We start from the raw sequence: 24,914 nt of genomic DNA, 5'->3' as shown, positions 1-24,914 counted from the left end.
TTGTAAGTATTAAATAGAATGTAAATATCTGAATTATATGTTTTTCTATATTTTATGTATTAGAGTAAATATTAAAGTCTATTTAATGTATTATACTAAAGAATTATTTAAATTTTATTAACTTTTTAAATTGTTAACTTTGAATTAAATGCAAGCTGTATTTTGTTAAATACAAGTTCAGCAAGAAAAGACATTTAAAAGTGCCTTGTGACAATCTGGCTTCATTTCATTTTGTTTGGGGGGATAGTTTGTTTGCTTGTTTGTTTTTTCTATACCTAAATTTTAGGTGCTCTTCACCATAGAAAATATGAAAAAAATGTCATTATATGACACTTACTACATGTACTTCATACTAGATTGTCTTGATCAGGAAATTAACTGATAATAACTCAACTGGAAAATGTATGAGATTCACTTGGTATGATCCAGAAAAAAACATAACCCCAAAAGATGAATGATGCTTTTTAATAAGAATTACAATATTTATATTTGATATAATCCATGTATCTGATATATTAAAGTCAATAAGAAAAAGAGTAATCATTTTTCTATAAGAATACTTGACAAACCTTAGAAATTTTACTTGAAGTTTTGGAGTGAAAAATAAGATTACCAGATTTGAGGAGACTATCTCCAGATTCATTTTCCTCAGAATATCAGATGCAGAAATAGTAAAACTATTCAGGGTTTTCTCCTAATAATAAACACTTGCTGCTCCATTTGGGAAGAGAATATAGTAATTTACTATATTTGATAATGAAGGAATCCTATCCCTAAAAAGTTGTTTCATTTTTATGTCCTTGAGAACAAATAACTTGCTATTCTCATGTATATGAAAATCGTGAATTTTATAAATAAAATATTTTATTACTTTAAATTTTAAAATAAATTATTTTTCCAAGTCTGTGCATATATAAATTTGCAAGAAAAATTTGTAGACAGATCAAAATTAATTAAATTAAATAAGACATACTGAGAACACAAATTATAAGCAAAAAATGTAAAAGTTCTTGTTAAGTTCAATTTGATTTCTTTCCTAAAAATCAGGTGCATAAATTGAAAATACACATAAGTTTAAACTATAAAAATAAAGCCTACATAAAAACACCATAAGAAATTACTTTCTAATTGAATGTATAGTTGAACACAATTTTATATTGTACAAAATATTAGAATATTGCAAGAGTACACAAGTGGGAGTTAGTAGAAATACAAGAAAAAAACCAAACAACTGTTCATGGATACAGCTCTACCACCCTGAGAAGACATTCACAGACTTGAGAGCACACTGAGAAATCTCCATTCATAGAGATTTGCAACACTGAGGGAAACAGAAGAGGACTAAATTTTCTGATATTATCTTTATGCTCACTTGGCATCATTACCATAACCAAGGAAAGGGAAAGAGTACAAAGAATTAATTCCACAAACAGACTTGTGAAATTTTATGCGGGTTCCAATACTTTCTTACTGAGAAGGCAAAGAACTCTCAGAGAAGACAAATGGCGATTCAACACAGACAACCTTCATCAATGGAATTCTTTGCAGAAAGAAAAAAATGGAAAAAATTACTGTTACAAAACTTGTATTTTACCAAAACCAAAGTGGCTATTTGCTTTGGCATTGTAGAGAACTAGAAATGTTACACTGTTTTAATATTCCTAGGCAAAAAATAGAACATTTCAGATGAAATATCTTTCTTTAAATGCAAGAAGTCAATTGCTACTATATTCCATGATATTAAAACATAACTGAGTGTTCCACAGAATCCAATAGACAGGATTCTTTTCAACTGTACCTCAGGGCTATACCATTTTTTCTTACTTCTTGAAGTGTTTGACAGCCTACAACCCTCTCTCTTTGTACTGCACTAAAAGGTAAACTGATCTGTCAGTGACACTGGTACTACAATCCATCTCTCAAGAGCAGAAAACTGTTGAATTTCTCACCAGACTGTCAAGAGTTCCTGTGCTTTCACTGTCAGAGTTTTCTGCATTTTTATAACTAGTTATAAAAGCACCTTTAAGCCTTTTCAGCAATTAGTTTCCTGGGGACTGGTTAGTAGTGTTCTGTCAGACAGCAGGTTTATGATAATGAAAGAAAAATGGTCTGTTGAAATATGGCCCACCAAGAAAATGGCAGTTTACATATTTCCTTTCAAAAGTGTTAAAATATATGATTTTGAAAATAGCAATGGTTTGAAGATATCCAGGAGTCATTTTGTGTCATGAGTCCATAATGGAATCTGAGTATTTTGTAAACATCGCAAGAAACACACTGAATATTTTCATAATGGATTTCATAGTGAATTTATGGAGTCTTGTTTTCTAAGTAAACAAGAAAAGGCCAAGAAAAAATTTCAGTTCCAGAATATTTACAGAAATTTATGGGAGATTTCTAACTCCTGTATCTTTATATGACATTTCATTTTACTTTATTTTTTATTTTTGCTGGAGTAACATGAACATTCATTCGATCCTTTCCCCAAAGCCAATTCCACCTTGATATTTTTGTAGTTTTTTTCATATATTTCTTGATTAAAAATGGTAAATGTAGACTAAAACTAAATATAATGGACCATCAAGAATTCCCAAAGCAGGCAAATAAAAATAATATTCACAGTATTGAAACATGAATATTTTACAAATGGCTTCAAATGGTGAAGGCATTTCAGGAGTATAATACCTTTGCCATGTGAAAACTGACTGAGTTTTAACAATATTCTTCTTTCACCATCTGCCATTGGCAATTCCTATTTATGAGACAAGATTTGAAAGCAGGAATGTCTTTACGCAAGTGCTGTGCAAGTCAATATCATTATTTTGAGTCAAACTTCCTATGCCTGTTAAAACACTTATGTGTTTTAACAAACACAACAAATCATTGAATTAGAGTGTAATATGTCTGACTATTATGAAAATGAAAGTATGAAATAAAAATAATTAGTATCTCGTTTGCCAAATTCAGGCTGTGACACTTGACATGCAGCTTTCTGTGGCAGAGGATCTGTATAGTGAGAAGGAGCAATGGAAAAATGTGGAATCTAAAGATGAACCACAGAATAATTTGACTTCATTTGAACAGTTCAGTGAAGAAAACAAAGACAGGGAGCACTCATTCCAATGACAAGTGATTGAGAAGATTAGACTTAATTTGTCAAAAATAATACTTTTAATATTGGAGGTATGGGAAGTTCAAAGAACTTCTCATTTTTGTTCTTGAACACAGGTACAAATAATCTCAAATAGTAGTGTGTTTTATTTTTATTTTAGATTTGGTGGTACTGGGGTTCAAACTCAGGGCCTTACACTTGCTAGCAGGTGCTCTACTAGTTAGGCTGTATCCCTAGCCCTTTTTTATTTTATTTATTTCTGTTAGTGTCTCATTTTTTCCCGGGTCTGGCCTTGAACTACAGTACTCCTGCATCTGCCTTCTGCAAGCTGGGATCACCATGACCAATTTCTTTGTTGAGATAAAGTGTCCCTAACTTTTTGCCTGGGCTGGCATTGACTGTAATCCTCCCAATTTCTACCTCCTACCAAGTAGCTGGGTTTGCATGCATGGTGCTACCATGCCCGGCCTAAATAGTAGTATAGTTAATAGTCACGGAAAGTATTAACACTGCCAAAATTCAATTCGAAAGACACGTAATTTCTCCTGTTCATGTCCAGGGTCACGACTTGTAAAACCTTCTCTTCAGAATTATAAATATAAATAAGGGATATTATCTAATTTATTTATCCCACATAAAATGCCACAATAAATCAACCTGAATTTTACAAGCCTTAAACCAGTTTTTAAATGCCAGATATCTTTAAGTAGCTCAAAGAGAATCCTTTAAAAATACATGAGGTGCTGGTAATATACAAAGGCAATCCATTAATCATTCATGACTCGACAGATATTTGCTATGTGGCCATGACATGCTGCATGACCTACCACATACATTTCCAAGCAGAGACAGTGATAAGAGCTAACATTTATTGAGCATTTTCAATGGCAAAGACATTGATCTAAGTACTTTATTTGCATTAAGTCACAAAAGTCTCCCAATTCTCTAGGCATTCCATTTTACTTGGAAGACTGAAGCACACAATGAGAACATTATCTTTCCCACATTACACAAGCAGAGTGGCAGAGCATCCTTGAACACAGGCAATTTAGCTTTGCCCCAGATATAAACCACTGATCTCTCTCAATTTTATGTTTACCATTTTAAAAATAACTCGATAAAGAAAATGATCAATCATGTGAAAACTGAGAATACCTCAGAAGGAACATCATGTTTCACAGAGTGGAGTTATTGAGAGCCCTAAGGTAGAAAAGATAATTATTCAAACACTTCAAAATTCAAGATTTGTGCTTTGGTATTTATTTACTTAGAAAATCAAAAGGCAATAAAAGGGGTTCTGATTTTTAGCTGAGAAATCAAGTCAACTCCAAGGCCTCATTATTTCAAAAGAAAGGCAAATGTGGTGAGAGGAAAAAGACATAAAATGGGGACAAAATTGCAAGCACAAAAGGACAAAAAAAAGCAGATGTTATCAGAGAGAGTAATTTCTAAGTAATTTTCTTAACTATACTGTAACCAGATGATCTGATAGACCAAGGCATCCAATTCCCCTTTCATTATCCATTACACACCTTTGCTATGAATGAAAACCTGACTTACTCAACTGATAAGTTGAAAAGTGAGGGCTTACTGATTTAGCACATGATTTATGTTGATTATTCTAAATATCCAGTTAATCATTGAATGGAGAGAAACATGCACAAGATTAAGAAGTGAAAGTTTATAGGGCTACATTTATTAAATATCATGCTCTTCCCAATTAATACTATAAGTTTAAGATAATGCAGAAGTCACCAAGAAGAGTGCAGGCTGGCTTCCACCAGTGTTTTTAAAGTATTTATTCAAGGCTTACAACCTACTTTCTAACTGGAAGATAGTATAGAAGTTTTATCAATGACTTCATTAGATATTATTTTAAAATGTAATACTATTTACAATAAGTTAGACAGTAATATGATTATGTGCTCATTATCCAAACTACAAAAGATCACTTTTCTTTCTCTCAATTGTTTGTACACTTGAGAAAACACCATAAATTTAATGAGAGGAAAATGAGGAAGCAAGAATGGCAATTCAAAAGCACACCCTAAGGGCTGAAAAAAGTTTGAAAGTTACTGATAATGTATTTTGCTACATCTAATTTTGACTTAAAATGTATGGCATCATTGTTATTTAGTATAAAGTCAGCTCTGTTTTGGGGGGCATCCCACTCATGATCTAATCTATTCTATTCTCCTGTATGTACAAGAAAGAGAAACATAGAAAGATTAAAAGTAAATTAGGAAAATTTACAAGAAGATTTTTTTCCACATTACTGAAAAAAATAGAGTCTGAGGTACAAGAAAGGCAGTAAAGAGGATTCTGTTTCAAGATAAGAAGATATTGAATAGTGAGAACTTAACTGGGCTCTAGAAAATGAAAGAGAAAAGAAAGTGGGAAACACAGAGAAAGTCAGCTGCCTGTAGCAAGTCTCCAGGCAGTGGAATCTATGCAGACGAGTCCAGAATCTCTAAGTAGCAGTCAGTCCAGAGAGGCATTAAGAGACTGACAGGAGATGACAGGCTCCAACCTAGGCTGTACTGGCCAATCGTGTGTTCTCTAATCTAGGTCCTGTCCAAAGTTTAGAACCAGAATTTCTTCACAGTGTAATTGTAACTTCACTGATTTAATATCTGTTTTTAATCTGACAGACATTACATCGAATTATAGTTTCACAGTTTGGAAGTAAAAAAATAAAATCATCTTTCATACTCAATCAAGAGACACTTACATCCTGAAAGATGCATTTTTTGGTAAAGAAAAAGCTGCTCAACCTGATGTTTACATAAACTGACAAGCAACATTTCCTATTTACTGAAGTAGGATTCATAATAACTATTACTTCCTTTCTATCATTCAAATTATTATACATAGATACAGAAAAACATAATTTGTAAGCACATAAGAAGTTTGAAATTAGTTTCACCCAATTTGTCCAAGTCAGTTATTTATGTTGTATTACAGTTGTATCTAGGAATAAAATTTTAATTGTTTACAATCTAAAATAAAGGTTTTAAAATTGAATATATAGTTATGTTCTACATAATGACATTTTGGTCAAAGATAAACCACATATGCAATCACCATAAGATTATATAATCTAATCAGAGAAGATTACATGATAGAGCTGAAATGCTGCAATTGCCTAGTACTTTATGACCACCATAATGTCACAGCACAATGGATTACTCAGGAGGTTGTGGGGAACTGGTATAAACAAACCTACTATGCTGCCAGTCCTGTAAAAGTATTTCACACACAATTTCTTATAGTATGTAATGCTTGAAAATGATAAAAATGATTATTTTACTATTTTATGTATTTACAAAACTTTATTTTGTCATATTTTGCAGGATGCTATGTGTACTTAAAAACAAGTCTTTACAGTAAACAGCTTGTCTAGTTATGTCTGCAGCTGCAGTTGATGAGCTCCCTAAAAATGCATTTCTTCAAATGTAACCTTATAGTTAAGGGACACAAGACTGTTTATATGTGTATGTATGTGTATTTATACATATATCCATATATATTTCATATATATAAATATAGATATGGATATAGATATAGATATATCTCAAACCACACAGATGTTTATTTTGTTAAGGCATACCTATTGAACAGATCACAAAAAAGTTTCAGGGAACTTGGTAAGAATTCAGAACTCATATTTTTCAAGAACAAATTATTTTAAATATTTTTTGTGTATGAAGTATGAAAAATATACAACTAATCATAAGAAAGAATCTTTGTCTGTTATTTCTCTTGTAATATTCTTTGCATTGATTAAGCATAACTTTTTAGGCCATTTGCAAATTGAATGTCTTTTTTTCATCTCAATCATTCACTAGCACCAGATATTTGCAGTCCAGGAGAGGAGTTTAGGTTTATGTGTCACTTGCCTTGAGTTATAGCTTTATGACTTCCTACTTTCATTTTCCAGAAAAGAAGGCAGGGAATGGATGCCCATAAGCACTTTGTTTATCTATGTACAAGTGGAACTCCATTTGATGTTGCAACAAAAACTGAAATATCTCTATTTTTACTTTTTATTATTTTCTGTTCTTTCTATTACAGTGGGTCCTATCACAGCTATTACAGCTTCTCAATATATATATAAATAGCTTTGCACAGTGTTGCTTTTCATATTTTTTAAGTTTCTTTGTATTTTACAACTTTTCTTTCTGGTATTTTACACCTATTATTTTCAACTACTTGGTAAATTTTTTAACGCATTTTTTTGTCTTTCCAGGTGATAAGTGCTGTGAATCTGAAGGGTATTTATTAAATATGGATACTAAATTTTTCAAATGACCTGCTAAGATTATTTAATAGTTACAACAAAAAGAAGGTCCTTTTTTAGTATGAAGAATATTTCAAGTCATCGTCAATATTTCTTCATTAGATTAATCTCCTTTCTTTAACTCAATCAACACATTTGACTGCCTATTAAGTAGTGGGTGCTAAGGTAGGTCTTAGAATTTCAACAATAACCATCTTCTCCAATTTAAGAAGCTCAGAATATAATTTAAAAGGCTGACAAAGAAGATAAGGAAGAAATTAATGATTGTAATTTACTGTGGCCATTGCTGAGGCAGAAGAACACCTGGATTCAGAGAACCACAAAGGGTTGAAGGTGAAAGACCTATTTCATGGATTGAGTTACATCTTGGAAGAAAGTGGAGATAAACTCTGCCTTCCTTGCAGGCAGAAAGACTAGATGAATCAAAGACAATGTATACTGTCAGTGATATCAAGTAGATATTTTGATAGAACTCAAGTTGCTCAGCAACTGAGAGAAAGGATTAACAAAAGGAACTACATGAAATTAAAAAGCTTCTGCACAACAAAAGAAATGGTCACCATATTGAAGGGGCAGAACACAGAATGGGAGAAAAATCTTTCCCAAAATCTGACAAAGGATTAATAGCCAGAATATACAGGGAACTCAAAAAACTAAATTCCCAAAACATCAATGACCCAATGAAGAAATGGGCAAATGAACTGAATGGAGCTTTTCCAAAGGAAGAAGTCCAAATGATTAAAAAACACATGAAGAAATGCCCAATATCCCTGGCAAGGGAATGCAAATCAACACCATGTTATGATTCTACCTCACCCCTGTTAGAGTGGCTATCATCAAGAACACAAACAACAACAAATGGTGAGGTTGCCAACCTCATATACTGTTGGTGGTAATGTAAATTAGTACAATCACTATGAAAAACACTATGGAGTCTCCTCACAAAACTAAAATTAGAACTTCTATAAGACCCAACAATACCACTCCAAGGAATATACCTGAAAGAATGTAACTCAAGTTACAATAAAAGCACCTGCACACTCATGTTTATTGCAGCATTTTTCACAATACTAAGCTAGGAAAATAGCCAAGATGCACCACTACTGATGAATGGATTAAGAAAATTTGGTATTTATACACAATGGAATTTTATTTTGCCATAAAGAAGTATGCAGCTGTGTCATTTTCAGGCAAATGGATGGAAATGGAGAACATCATCTTAAATGAACTTACACAGGTTCAGAAAGCCAAAGGCTGAATGTTTTCTCTCATACATGAAATATAGACTTAATACAAATACAAACAATATTTTGAAAAACAGGTCATGCTAAGGGGAAGCAACATAAGAGAGAGGGAGGGTAAAAGAAGGAAGTTAAGACAGTGAATATGGTTGATGCATTTCCTATAGAAGAATGAATTTTTAAGCCTATTGAAATCACCATGTGAAGGATACTAAGGTACATAGGAGAAAAATGGAGGAGATTAAACAAACAGGTCCTCTCTGGGGTTTGGTACCAGTGGCAGGGCGGAGGATGTGTGGGGAGTGTTGTAGGATTGTAATATGGTGCAAATATTGCATACATGTGCATATAAATGGAAAAATGTGAGCTGTTGACACTATTCCAGGAACAGGGGGAAAGGAGAATGATGAAGGGGGTGAATTTAGCTATCATGTATTGTAAGAACTTCTATAAATGTCACAATGTACCCCCAGTACAACAAGAATCAAAAAGAATGAAAAAGACAAAAATGATTTTTCCACCTGATTTTCAGTATTTGGTTACAAGATTTATTACTGATTATAGTAGTTTGTACATAAAGCAATTATTTTTTATTCATGAGTTCTTTGTAAGATAATACAATGACATAGCAAATACAAATAAAATAAAACCACATGATGCTCATTTAACAGCAGTCATAATATGGTATATTAGAATATTATTTCTCCTCTATGATATCTGTATTATAGAACTGTTTTAATTCTTACTACCAATAGTAATTTGATTGCAATTTTCTTCAAAAACCATTCTACACTTTTTCAAAGACAATAAAATATTTAGGATCAAAATAGCTGATAATCTGATAATTGTGATCCATATATGGAAAAATGCATTTTGCAGATGCATTCTGTTTAAGGAAAGTAAAATATGCAAATATACTAGTTATAATGTACTACAAGTTGGAGCCAAAATTTTTAAAAGATCAACTAAGTTCACTAAAGCAAACGGAGTTGACCAAAATGTGGAGGAGTCTACAATTATTGATTTTTCATGTTGTAGGATGAAAGAAGGAAAAGAAGGCTGATGAACTGCAACAATCAGAGAGTTCCTGAGGACCAGTGAGATCAAATGCTAGGTTAGACATAGGTGCTGACATTGAACAAAGAGAAAAGAGATAAGCATGTAGCCTGTGGGATAAGAACTGTTGCCAATAAAAATGACAAATCTGTAGTAGAAGCAAAAGCAAACAAGAGAACTTCAGAAAAACTGTGTTAGAAAAAAAAGGTTATAAGGTTAGGTCCCTGGGGACTCCACCAGCAAGCTTTAAAAGTCCTTGCAATTAAAAAATTCCACTTTTTTGAAAATTATGCAAACTTATATACACACACCAACACACACACAGCCATGCACACACACACACAGCCATGCACACACACACACACACACACGAGTCACTTTTCCTTGTAAGAAACCTATCTCTTTTTGTGACAGATATTGTTAAAGGAGCCCTTAAAGTTTCCAGGCTGCTGACCCAGGATAAATCTCATGTAAGTTAGATTTCAGTGGTAGATATGAATTAGTCACCTTTTTCTGTAATAGGATACAGCTGCCACTTGCTTTATTAGATGTATCTTTTTTTGGCTTACCACCAGCAGAATTATTGAGGATGTTCAAAATGATGTAGCAAGCTTATACTTATTCAGACCTCATGAGAAAACATGAATGACTTAAAGAACTTTTGATAGTACTAAAGGAGGTTCTCTATAATTACAAAAGGGAGTTGTTTTTAGAACTATTAAATTGTCATTTCCCATAATTGAGGTTTTATCCCAGTGGTAGAATCAACGATTCCACTTCTTATTAGAGCAATAAGTCATGGTCCCTCTTCAAAACTTTCCTAATCCTGCTACCCTTTAAAAGAACCCTTGTAGTCAAGTGAAAGTGATAGTTAAAGTAATTCTTAGATACTTTTGTTTCTGAGAGTATCATCATAGTTCTCAATACTCAGATGCATACAACAAAAGATTATGGATTGCTTGTGTATCACAAAATTCAGAGGTTGAAGGCCTAACCCCCCTGCCTTATACTGTGAGTATTTGAAGGGATCCTTACTGAAGTAAGCAGGTTAAAACAAAGTTGTTCAAGTGGATCCTTAATGGAGTATAACTACTGTCTTCATAAGTGGAAATTGAGCCACAGGCATATGCACAGGGGAAGAGGATGTGAAGACACAGGGTAAGGACAAGAAAGACAAGCACCTGCAAGCCAGAGAGTTACCTGGATCAGTTCTTGCATCCACAGCCCTGAGAAAGAACTGTGTTGACACCTTGGTCTCAGATTTTACCTCCCGAAATTGCCATACAATGAATTTCTGTTTCTCAGTTTGTGCTAATTTGTAATGTCAGCCTAGCAAACAATGGAATAATATCAACACTAATAAAGCTATGATGTTAGATTAAGTTCCTATTGTTGATATACCAAATTGCTATAAACTTAATGACTTAAGAAGTACAAATTTATACCTTACAGTTCCAGAAATGAAAAGTCTCTCAGGCTAAAATTAGGGACTGTATTTCTTCTAAGGCTCTACAGAAAAATCTAGTCTTAAAATTTTCCATTTCCAGAGGTTACCTGAGTTCCTTTGTTCATGATGCCATCATCATTCTGACCTTTGTTTCTAAGACCAAACTTCTTTTCCTGACTCTCATCCACCCATGTATCTTTCTTATAACAATATTTGTGACTACATTAATCCCCATAAGACAAATCAGGAGAACTGTTCCATCTCAACAACTTAGTCACATCTACCACATTACATTTTCCAAGCAAAGTAACATGATGATTCTAGGGATGCATATGACTGTCCCTGGGGAACCATTTTTTGCCTTATCATAGATATACTGAGCAATTAGCATGCAAAAATAATCAACTTAATGGTTCATCTTAATTCCCCCATTTCATTTCTCAACTATTTTACGGAGTGCCTACCATTAAGAACATCATTTTATCTGAGGATTTAAATTTTTGCATGTTTATTCAATAAACTATTTGCTTTTACATTATAAAACTAAATTCTGTTTTATCAGTATACCTCTATTGTCCACATATGTAACTTTTTTTATGTAAAGACACTGCCTCCATCTATTTTAGTTCTTGCATATTATCATACCACATTCAGCGAAATAAAGATGAAACAGCAAAACATAGACAATGATTGTGATTTGTAGACTGGGATTAAGACTGGATGCCCTAGAAATAAAACAGTCTATAAAAAGGTAAGGGAACTCAGACTCTACAAGAGAGTAGTAAGGATTGTTCTACGCAGGCACCAGGCTGAGGGGTCCACAGCAGAAGAGACTTGTCAAAGCTTGCAAACATAGCTACTTTACACAAAAGTGCAGCTTGAGCGCACAGCAGCATGGAGTGAAGGGATTATTTCTGGTCATGATCAGCATTACTGACTTGCTGAATAAATCCACAGTGAAATGAGGGACAAGATATTCCCATTTTTATCAATAACAAGGCAATGTTCAGCTAAATCCCACTAAATAGATGAAAGTGTTTGCCATGTTCGAGCAACCAGAAGGACAAGTATTTAGCAAGGCACTTGTTTGCACACACTGTTTTTGGCATCAGGAAACAGGAAATTATTGATCTGTGGCCTGAAAAATCTGAGAGAATGGAAAATGCAGCATAGTATACAAAGTCTTCATGTGAAAGGCATAAATCAAAAGTCCCAGAAGGAGGGACACAGTGTCACTGGTAGACAATCGCAGCTGTCTTTTTAATCAAGCATGTTCTAAGTACTTTTCACATACTAATTAATTTTATTCTCATAAAATCTTTTAAAGAAACTACCATTATTATTCTGAACATACGTATCCAGTCAGTCTAAAGCCATAAGGGAAGCACTTGGATTAACGCCAGGTTGGGTGCTGTCCAGTGACAAAGCTAATGCTAAGATAGAATATATTAATAAATCTTTTCTGGAAGGAAAGCAAAGTGCAGTGAGACTAATGATGCAGCAAACAGTAACATTGACAAGTTTTGTGGTTTACTTGTGGACTTCGTATTTGTCTACAGGTAAACATAAAATTATCAATTGGTATCCTCTTTTTGCTCTTTACCTTTGTCAAGGTCACACAATGACTTTGTCTGATACAGATGTTCTATAAGGCATTTACTTTCAATAGGAAAACACCAAGGCTTAGCTGCATCAGACCATCTCCTAAAATTAGGGCTGCTTTTCTCCATGTTATTGATGAAGAATCAGAGGCCCAGAAAGTTTCAGTAACTTAGTAAAGATCACACAGCTAAGTTCAAAGTAGGAGTTTGAACTCAGGTAACTGAGCTCCCTGATTCTGGGCCTGTAATCACTTTGCTACATCAAGTAGCCCCAACACCACCTTTATCAACCAGGAACTCACCACAAAAGTTTTCTGAGAGATATGATGCTATAGAAGCTTGGACAAGATTCAACATCAAACTTCTGTTCTTAAAATTGATATACCTGATATAATGCTTGAGGTGCTTCACATCTCAGCATTTATAGTCACTATCCTGCCAGTTAAATGATAACAATATTCTTTCATTCAAATAATATTTGTCACTTATCCAGAATCTCACCATAAATTGGGAATTTCCTCAAGATGAGAAAATCTTCAAGTGTAAATCAAAAGGCAATTTAAAATATCATTGCCAATGAGATCACTGTTAACCAGGCCACCAAAGGCTCCTATCTTGTCATTGACAATCTAGCTTCAATTCCTTCCTAACTTTTTATGTTAATAACTATTAGAAGAAGTTAATGATACATGGTTCTTATTTTATCAACATAGACTTGTTAACACTAGTTACTACAACCTCAATCCTATTAAAAAATTTAATATTTGGAGACTTAGGTTACCAGAACACTTTTTAAATCACTTTTTATGCCACTGGGATTTGAACTCAGGGTCATGTGCCACTTGAGCCACACTTCTAGTCCTTTTTTTTTTAAACTTTATTAAGGTTATTTTTTAGATAGGGTTTCATTTTTCCTTTGGGCTAGCCTGACACCACAATTCTCCAACCTACTCCTGCTGCATAGCTTGGATTATAGATGTGAACTGCTATACCTAGCTTGTTTGTTGAGGTGAGTCTAGCAAACATTTTGCTAAACTTGGCCTTATCCTTTATACTCTTGATCTTCTGGAGTAACTGGAATTAGAGATGCGATGTAGCACTTCCACTCATTTAAATAAAACTTTTATTTTTATTCAAAGACATATAAAAATTTAATGAGAAAATTTTTAATGTTTTTACTTAAGAAATTTGTACAATTAAGAACATGAATGAGACCATAATTTCAGAGTTAAAAGAATTATGTAAATGTGAAATATATATTTAAAATAAAATACAGGAAATTTTAAATTGCTACCTTTTTCATATTCTTATAAGAGAACTATTTACAAGATTTTTAATGCTAATCTTTGTAATATGTTTAAATTATGTGCTATCTGATTAAACTTGATGAAAGGCTTTCAATGTCATTTTTTAAAATTTTCAAGTCATTATTTACTTTTCAGAATTATGTTAGGGATTACCTAAGCAAAAAAATTTAAGACGATTGATTTATACTGCTGCTCTTTGCACAAGACAATTTGTCTATATTAAATTCCCTCTGACTGTTTGAAAGAAGGAATTTAGGGAGACTGGGGTTAGAGTGTTGGTGATGATGATAGGCCCTGGTTAGTGACTCATGCTTCCTTCCATTGTTCCCAAGACCACTTCCCTTTGTCTCTTCCACAGGGAAGGGTAAGTGCACATGATGAGTGCAACCATTCTGCTGTACTTAATATGACCAAGATAGGCACAGCAAATGAATCAGCTTTCTCTTCTGCTGCAGAGCCTGCACCCTGCCCTTAGTCAAAAAAGCATCATACACAAGCTGCAAAGGTTACTAACATATAAGTACAAATCTACTTTCCCTTCTACCCCTGGACATTTGGGGTCATAGAAACCTCTCTGAGTTGCTAAACTGATTTCCCAGAGGAGATCCTTTTTATAATCGTTTTAGATATTTTTATCTAGTTTATTGATTTCTTACAATCTCATTGTAAAATTTTAAGAACAGTCATTTCATTTTTATTTCACATAATGATTTCTCTAACTTAATATTCAAAAGAAATGGTAATTGCCAATTTTGTTATACATGGATCTGAATAATAGTATACTGTATTCACACAGATATTTTCATTTAATAGATATAAGGAAAAGGAAGTACCATGCTGTAGTTGAATTTTAATACATGTGCTGAGAGAATTTAGGAGACAAAACGCACCCCAGGCTTAGTATTTATTTGCATATTCTTATTTACTTGAAAGCTTGCAAGATTTCTTAGAAAAAACTCAAAATACCATGTGAAAATTAAATAAGTCACAGAGTAGCTAATAAATTAGGATTAGTACCGGGAGCAGGTTGGTGTCAGGAAAGGAGTGGTAGTAATGCTGCAGAGAAAGTATACTGCTAGAAGGGAATATGGCTTTTCTATAGAAAGTGGCTTAGTTAACCAGTGAGACCTAATGATGGAACCTGAGGGTCTGAAGGAGCAATGCTTCTGAGCAAAAGTGTGGCACAGTTGTTTCAACTCAACACAGCCTTGCTTAGGGTAACCTGGTACCAAAGAGCCAAGTGAAGTTCAGAAAAAAACCCAGTTATCACTCAGGATATTCAGAAACACTTTTCTGGATTTCTGAGGGGCAGTCAGTAAAGACGGTTATCTGCATTGGAGACTAAGGTCTAGAACTGAGGACATTTTAACTCATGCAGGCTCACACATGGCGGTAGAATCAGCCGAACATTGAGGGACACCATCAGAGCTGGGTGAGGACAGTGAGCTGTCCATGGGAGCAGTAGTCTAGTTAGTGACAAGAAACAATTAGAGGCTCAAGTTTCATTATCCATGAGGAGAAAATGTAAAATCAATAGAGCTCTGGAAAAGCCAGAGTGTTCTTGTAAGTGGGCAAGTCAGTTCTAGTAAGCAGGAAATACTGAAGCTTACATATTACAGTGGTTCCATTTTTATTCTCAAAATTATGAATCATGATGGTATTTGGGTATTTATATTATGCAGATCAATAATCCGGATAGTTTTTAAATTATTTTATAGCAATATAGAAATATATGGAAAAATAGCTAAGATTGACTAAAGTTGTTTACTCTAACAGTCAAAATCAGAAATATATGGCAAAACATTTTTTTTCTTGGTGGTGCTGGGGTTTGAACTCTGGACTCCTCACTTGAAAAGCAGGCTCTCTACCACTTGAGCCATACCTCCAGTCCAGTTTACTCTGGTTGTTTTGGAGATGGGGTCTTGAGAACTATTTTCCCAGGCTGGCCTCAAACATCGATCCTCCATACTTCAGCCTCTTAAGTAGCTAGAATTACATGCATGAGCCACCAGCACCCAAGTGTAAAACAATTTTAGGATAAGGACCTACAGATAAGAAACAATACTTTGTTTTTAAAAACATACCATACAGTAATTGTGCAGCTCACTGAAAAGTTAGTGAATGAAAATATCATTACATCAAAATTTTAAAATGTGCAAGTTATTTTAGGTAATGATAATTATTTTGAAGTCATTTAAAGTTTTTAACTTGGATCACATTGAATTGGACCAATCCATCATGTACTGATTTATAATTATTTACTTAATTAAAGAAGATATTTAAATACAAACTACATACAATCTGTCTACAAACTATCAAATCTATACCTTTGTTTCCATTTTCCTCCTTCGTACTCAGACTCTTATATTCATGTACCTTATGACAGATTTTATAAGGAATCTTGAACTTAATATGACTACCAAAAATGCTTGATTTTTCTATATGCCTTATCCCCTATGAATCTTTCTCATCTTGTTAAAAGACAACTCCATTCTTAAAATGTGTAGGATGAATCACTTTGAGTCATTCCTGACTGCTCTCTTCTACTCTTATATTGAATTCATCAGTAATTCCTGTAGCCTCCACCTCCAAAATGTATCCTGAACCGACTAGTTCCCCATCTGTATTGCTATCAAGCACAATCTGTAAGATTACTAAAAGATTGTCCTAACTCATCTCCATGTTTCTGTGCTTTAGTCTATTCTTTAGATAATTTGATCAAGTTAGTGCTCTGTTTAAGTTTTTTCAGTAGCTTCCCATCCCTCCAAAGTGATGCAACCTTATACAAGGCTGCTTTCTGATCTGGTTTCTTCTAACCGTATCTTCTGCCATCTCTGATTCAGATTCCTTCATTCCAGCCACAAAGGCCTCCTTGGTATAGCTCAGCTTTCCATATTCCCAATGCAAAGCCTTTTCACTTTTTCAGTTGCTCTATCTTCTGACAAGAAAGCTCTTTAACAAAATATATGTACACTTCTTATCCTCTCTTTTTTCTTAAACTCTCAAAAATTCCATTTCCAGAGAGATCTTTTTATTTTTTGTGGTACTGGAGTTTGAACTCAGAGCCTCACATTTGTGCTAGGCAGGCTCTCTACCACCTGAGTCATACATCCAGCATTTTAAGGAGGTCTTTTTGGATTCAGTTACTTGATACAAGAAGGCATGCCTTCTCAGTAACTTTCCCTGCTATATTTTTCTTCACTGGAATAATCACCACAATCCATCCCATTTTATATTGTCTTCTTATTCTAGAGCCTAAGTACATGAGGTCAAGATATTGACTGTGTCAATTGTGATGTCCCTGGCACATATATGTCAAATTCTCAGTAAAGGTCTATGAGATGAATTAAATAACTACAAAAACAGAACTATGATCTTTTTAATCTACCCTATTTTAATCTAACATTTAATGACTTCTAAATAACTCTCCTTGCATGATTACAATTTTAAAATTCTAGCAATTTTTGTGTTTTAATAAATTATGAGTGGACACATTTTTTCTAGTTTGAGAATTTTCCCCTTTGCTTACCAATTTTGAAGCCTTGTTTATTTTCCTAACCTTCAAAGTACAATTTCAGTCTATAATATCTGTTTACTTTTCCACCAAGAAAGGTATTATGTATATTTATGTAGAACAATGGGAAGCTGGATTAATATCACCTTACCCACCTGATCCCATTCAACACTCCCACTTTTATACAGGAACAAAAAAATGCTGAAAGGAGTTTTCTGAATCAAAAAGAAAAATGAAAACCAAACCTCTGATCTTGGATCTCATGCTCCAAGAATATTTGGAAGAAGTCAGAAGCAAATGGTAAACATCTACAATTATAAAAATAGTGATAGCATATACAACAGAGATTGGTTTGTATAATTATCAAGTAAGTTCTTGTTTCCTTTCTCACTTTTTGGTACATTGTATCTATTACCTCAATCCTTTCCACATCCCTGTATCCACATTCCTTCCATTGCTTCTCTGTTGACAAACAACAAGTGCTCATCTCATAACTTCAGTATTCACCATGTGATTTTCCTAGACTAGTAGAAGAAGGCAGAATGACCTTGTTCTAGTTCTGAACATAGAGGTAAAGAGACTATATGTGGCTTCTGATTGTCATTTGTTCCTTGGTCATTGCAGTGATTAGGACAGTCCCTACTGTCCTAATAAAAAAGTCAGGTGGAGGAGAACAACCCCAACCAGCCCACAAAACTGCAGTGACAAGAAAAGACTCCCAGCCACAAACCCTAAGTAAAGACTCAGCCCAGCCCAGCAAAGCCACACACTTTGAAGAATTATAAATGATCACTGACTTAAGCCACAGAATCTACAGGTATTTTGTTATGCACCACAGCAAACCAATATAATCTTTTTTTCAGCATCTTCCTTTAAACATCTTAAAGATTTTTTTCCTAATTAGTTAAAAAAAAGTTCAACTGAATACACACATGAAAAGACTTCCAATCAAATTCAGGTTGAAATGTTTAGCATGCAAAAATGATACATTAAACAAAATGCATAGGAAGCATTTGTAATGAATCAACTTCTAATACATTATTTTCATGGAAATATGAGTAAAATGTGATACTGAAGTGCTTTCACAATAAAGAAGTCTGAACAAAACAAAAATAGGAAAGGAAATAAAAGACTTGTAATACTCATTGATGTTAGCATTTTATTATTCCACAAAGAATCATAGTGGATAATAGCCATGTAAAACAACAGTTTGCCTAAAAGAAATGAATTCCCAGAATGATAAAAGCTACCCTTTGAAGAGAAGAATGAGGAGAGGCATATGATTTACCAGACTGCAAATAAGAGATTGTCTAAAAGCCTATGAGAACAACGCTAGCAAATAATCTTCAGCCACAGCAATTTTCTAGAATTAACCTGGCATTCCCCTCAGGGCTCATTAAAGGAAGATGTAGAAGAAATAACTAGGCATTGAAGCTTTTATTTGAGAGTATCATAAAATATTGATTGAAAGACCTTTTTTTCAATACTATATCAGGATCATTTACTTGAAGCCCAAATGGTTCATGAGTTATTAAGACAGTAATAAATCAAAATGGTTGTAAAGGTAATTTGGTTAACTTCCTACTTGTTCTTGTTTAATATGTACACACTGAAAGAAATTTTCCTCTTTATGTGAACATTGAACATATCTTTAAAGAGTAGCCTCAATTGGAAATGAATCCCTTTTCAGTCTTATGCCTATTTTACCCCAAAGGATAATCATATGTATATCCGGGCATTAGTCACATCTTTAATATGACAAGAAAACATATTCCTGTGCTTAACTAAGAAATTCCAACTCAGATTTAGGTGGGAATATTTCAACTCACAGGAATTAAGAAGGCCAATTACAGTATGTTCCAAATGTTCCTAATTCTGTAACATTCTTTTCAATTATAACTTTACTCTGTAGTATCCAGCAAAAACCACACTCATATAGGATTTAGTTAACTTACCAGAAGCAATGCCATTAAACTTCATCACTGGTCCAAGAGGGGGAGGGCAGGGAATGGCTCAAGTGTTAAAGTCTTGCTGTCTACCAAGAGCAAGGCCCTGAGTTCAAACCCTAGGATATATGGATATATTACTACTGTCCTATAAACTACATCCCATAGTTATCTCCATTTTATAGATTAGGAAAAATGAGGATTAAATTTGCTAAACCAAGATGGAACTAGGAAAATGTACCCAGTAGACTAATTCTCTTCACAATTATATCACAGTTCTAAAAAATTTAGAAAATAAAGTTGTCACAATATTTCCTCTAAGTGAGAAAATGGTCTGATTGGAAAAATATGTGGCAAAAATCCCTTGCTTTGGAGGCTCACACTATACTATGAGGGAATTTATTAACTCTACTTTTTTCTAATAAAAAGAACAAATCATTAATTTTCTTTAAAAATGAAGTGCATGACAATTTGGTACTGAAGAGCAAGAAAATGTAAATCTGGACACTTATGTAGCAGAAAAAGAAATGGAATTGTTTTATGAACAGAGATATCTGATATTAATTTTGAAGTTCTTTGAATTTTTGATATATCCCCACCTACTTATTTGCAACAAGTTGGCTACATTCATCATTGTATGTGAGAGATACTTTGTTTGCTCAATGTACTAAAGGTAACTGAGTATTAAGGTACTGGGTTCTACCTTAAAGGAATTTGGTAAAAGCAGGACCTAAAATACAATGGTGACAATATTAGCTTTGGGAAAATCCACAAAATTCTTGAGAACTGTTTATGACATTGGACTTTATCAAGAAATGGGATATGGAAGGAGATGGAATCACTTTCAAATATTTAAAGTGGTACTAAACCCAGCTGACAGTATATCATGGGCTTATCATTTTTATCACTATCAATAAGTCTAGCAGCCATCTTACCCTGGCTTCCAAAGGCACCTACACTCCCTAGAGCAGACATCTCATCCTGTACCCAGATACTAGCTAATGAGTGGCATTTTCTTTTAGTCTCTATTCTTTATGTTTTCTCCCTTCTGCTGCTTCATCTCTTTCTTTTCTTTTTCTCCAACATGGAACCAACCCTAAATTACCCACTGCTCTGGTATGGCCATGAGTCAAAGCTCCTTGTATAAGTGCCATCTGCTGTGTGGGTTCTATCCCACAAATAATTGAGCTGATTAGGAAAACACAGTAGTCAGTGAAGTCATATCTGTGACAAGGAGCATGAAAAACCAGAACAGATTGGAGCACTCCATAAACCAAAAGTATGGGCGGGATATGCCTCATTAGTAACAGCTGCTTCATCACACAAAATGGAATTTAGATCCCTGACAACAAAATCATAGGAAAAAAATTTTAAAGGCTGGTGAAGGTAAATGTAAATACTACTACCTATCACTCAGTGCAGTGAAGGTAAAAAACATCAAAATTATTTTTAAACACTGGTTTATTTATTTTTAACTCAATGACTTTTTAAGAATAAAAACAAACAAAAAAAAGTTTCTCTCATTCCTTTCCTTCAGTCTTCTCCCAGATTCTGATACTTACACATTTTGGCAAACATGATTGCACTAATTAGAGCAGGAGGACAGTCAAATACTTTGTTCCATTTACAAAATACAAATGAGAAACCTCATATAAAAATATATGCTATGCCTATTCCATAATTTAAATTTGTTTTATAATAGAGCTCTAAAGATAGAAACTAAATGACAGTTATGTTGGAAAGAAGACAAAGAATAAAGAATAATTTAGAAGTTCTCTATAGAGTGTACAGTTTCTCTTTAAGATAAATACTCTTCAGAAAGGATAGTATACCTGAATATGACAACTCAACTGGAAACATAGATGCAAAATAAGATGCAAAATTTTTAAAGGTCTAAAAGATTATTATAGGTTTAAAAATACATATTCTAGAGTCGTATTTTTTCAGTGTCATCAATAGCTGTTCATGTTTAAGACAAATCTCCATTCAAAATAAAGAATCCACTTGTAGACTATACAATGTATAACTTAATAATTACAACTTTATTTGAACATTGTATTGATTAAGGAAAAAACATGGTTAGCAGAGCTGCAGACTTCTCCTCCTTCCTCTTATAAGTGCCCTTCACTTAACCATAGTGACCTTACCATTTATTCAGGATATTATGCCAGAACTTCTGGTTACAGCATAAGTAAGACTTATGCACAATGCTGCGTTAGTATTTGTACTCCACACTATTAGTTACAGAAAACATCTACTGTGGCAGACCAATAGGATGCTTGTTTATACTTTGGATCATGCACAAATATAAGGTAGATATGAGTTGCTAGGAAAAGGTAGAGTCAGGGAAGAAACTTTGCCCCACACTGCAATGAGTAGGAGACAGAGGTTATTACTAAGTGAGGGAATGCAACACTGAGAAATCCAACTGCATACAGAATAAATCTACACTTTTATTTTTTTCACTATACATGTATTTTATGCTTTGAAGTCATACTTTACATATTTTGATATGATGTATCTATTAACAAATTATTGTCACTATAGTTATCTTAATGGTTTTGACATTTTTACTAAAGCTAAAAATGCTTTATACAGTGCATTTGGTACTACTGTGTACACCATTACAGTAACAAAACCTTCTGAATTCAGCTATATGTTTAACTTTACTAGTGATTTTATACATTTAGCTTTACCAGATATCGTATTCTTACTTGAATTTTTTCGTACAACACCTTGACTATATTAGCCCATTCCATTCAGACCTGTAAGCTTTCTGCTGAAAAATCCACAGATAACCTTATAATTATTCCTATGTGGGCTATGAGCCTTTTCTTTTTATTTTGGTGCTTTCAAAACTTTCAAAATTCTCATTTCATTGTTGACTTCTAACAAATAATTATTTGACTATAATATGTGTCATAGTAATTGCCTTTGGTTTCACCTAGCTTGGGGTCCTATGGGATTCACAATTTGGAAAGTTGTCATCCATCATTTCTTCCAAAAATCTTTCTGGCCCTTTCTCTCTTTTCTTTCTGGAAATTGCATAACAGGTTGATTTTGGTGCCCTGTGAGTCCACTATGCTTTCTTCACTCTTTCTCATTATATTGTACATTATACTTCTCACTGGGTAATTTTACATGCCCTGTCTTCAAATTTACTGACTCTTTTGCACAACTGAATCAGCTGTTATAGTTCTCTATTGAGTTTTTACTTCCATAATTGTGTTTACAGGTCTAGAATTTCTGGCTTTTAAAAATAGATTTCTATTCTGTATTTTATATCTCATCTTTTCTTATATTTTTCCAAATTTGTTTGGCTGTGTTTGTTCTCTTGCATCTTGTTGAGCTTAACGTGATTATTTTTAATTATTTAGCAGATAATTCACAGCTCTCTATTTTCTGTTGTCAGTTACTAGGGCTTAATTAACTTCCTTTGGAGGTGTCACTTTTGCTTACTTCTTCATAATCTATGTAACATTTTTATTTGTGTCTGTGCATCTGAAGGAACTAACACCTCTTCCAGGCTTTGCACACTGGACTCAGCAGGTAAAGAACTTCTCTTATTTGGTGCTTGGCAGAAAACCTCCAGAACTGGACTCTAGTGATGGTGAAGCCTCATCAAATTTGCAGAGTTACTCAAACAAAGGTTCATTGGTTGGTGGATCTGTTCCCAAGGCAAAGGAAATGTGGTTCCTTCTAACCACATAGACTGCTGCCAGGATATTGGTCAGTAAGACAGGCCATGAAACAAGTGTCTTCTTCAGGATGCACAAATAGGCTCAGAGCTAGTAAATCTACTACCAGGGCTTAGAAACTCATGTCTCCCACTGGTTTGTTTACTGGGAGGTCTCCCACTGATGGGTCTCTGGATAGTGTTGGTGCTGGACCACAATTGAGAATGTCTGGAATGAAGTTCTAGGGTTGTTTCAGAGTCAAGAGATAAAACTGATATTTGCAGTCCTGCTTACATTGAGAAGAGTAGTTGTTCCTTTTTAAAAGTTTCTTAGTGAGAAGGACTATTCCCAAGATACAGTTACTCAGGGATAAATCCAGATTACAGGGTAGCTTTGGCATCTGAAGTTAAACTAAATTCAGTGGGCCTGCCTCAAGGGGCATAGATGGGTGTGTGTCAACCATTTGGTGTTTGGGCAGGCAGATCTGTTCCCAGATCACAGCCAAAAGGCTGGAATAAAATTGAAGGGAGACTTCATTTTGCATTTGATCAGGGGAGCCAGCCTCATCTTGAGTGATAGATGGGTATATTTCTCTTTAAGTCAGGACCACCTCCATCCCGTGACTGAGAGGAACTAAAAATGAGTTATAGGGCCACCTCAAGATTTAAAGTTAGTCAGCAGCCAATGAGTCATATTGGAATGTTTTCCTGTAGATCCTTAGATGAGAAAGACTGCTCTAAGGACTCAACTCAAAGGGAATAAAAACCAATTCACAGACCATTTCAGGATCTGATACAGGATTGAGGTTGGAGGTCCTTCCTCTGAGGATACATATAAGTGTGTTGACAGGTGGATCCCTGGCAGAGCAGGGTCTCTACTGGACCACAGTAGAGAAAATAAGAAGTTGGTTTCAGAGCCATTTCGGCATTTGCTGTGGGACTAAAATGAGTGAGCCTGTTACCCAAAGGTAACCGGTGGGCATGGCATTCAGGTTCCACTAGTAAATTGTGCTGGGTGGAGGACCAAGGGCAAACAGGCTGCGCAAGAGTCCCCAGGAGGACAAGGACGCTTCTGTATAAATATGGCTTGCTACTGATCGTGCAAGTTGAGTTCTGAGATGGCTTCTATCGGTAGCAGGGACCATGGCCAGTGAGGCTGATAACCAAGTGCTGGCCTTCACGAAATGACCTCCCTTGGTCTTGAGCACTACCAGAGTTTCCTAATCTACCACATGGATCCCAAAGCTCCTGCAGATGCAACTTTATACATGGATGGATAAATGGCTGGAAAATTATTGTTGAAGTAGGGGAAGATACCAGGAGAGATCTCTTATTCTGTTGCCTTGATGACATTACTCAGAAATTTTAGATTACCTTAAGCCTATTCCATGTTTAGTCTATATTCTGTAATTTCTCTTAAAATTCATATTTTATAAACTCATTTTTAGCTAAAAATATTGTACTGAGCATACCATTTGCAACCTTTCTTTAAATTACTTAAAGATATGCCAAATCTACAATATGATTTTTAAAGGCTGAGCACCCTCATATAAGCATTTATTTAACTATTTCTCAGTTTCCATTTCACTTGCTATGTTTTTTAATCCATACAAAGCTACTAAAAATAACCTCCTTTGTGTATTAGTTATCTTTTGCTATTTAATGCACTAGCCACAAACTTAGCAGCTTAAAACATCACCCACTTATTCTTATT

The 24,914-nt window shown here is 34.3% G+C and overlaps 1 protein-coding gene across 6 annotated transcripts in view; it reads right to left on the bottom strand.

Annotated features, from left to right (window-relative positions):
* Spock3 (SPARC (osteonectin), cwcv and kazal like domains proteoglycan 3) overlaps nt 1-24,914 on the bottom strand; it is a 419,208-nt gene that overhangs the window by 353,342 nt on the left and 40,952 nt on the right. The window lies entirely within an intron of this gene.

The sequence above is a fragment of the Castor canadensis genome, chromosome 14, assembly GCF_047511655.1.
Source record: "Castor canadensis chromosome 14, mCasCan1.hap1v2, whole genome shotgun sequence".
Taxonomy (NCBI): domain Eukaryota; kingdom Metazoa; phylum Chordata; class Mammalia; order Rodentia; family Castoridae; genus Castor; species Castor canadensis.
Note: the sequence above shows the minus strand (reverse complement) of the source record. Positions and strands in the feature narration are given on the sequence as shown.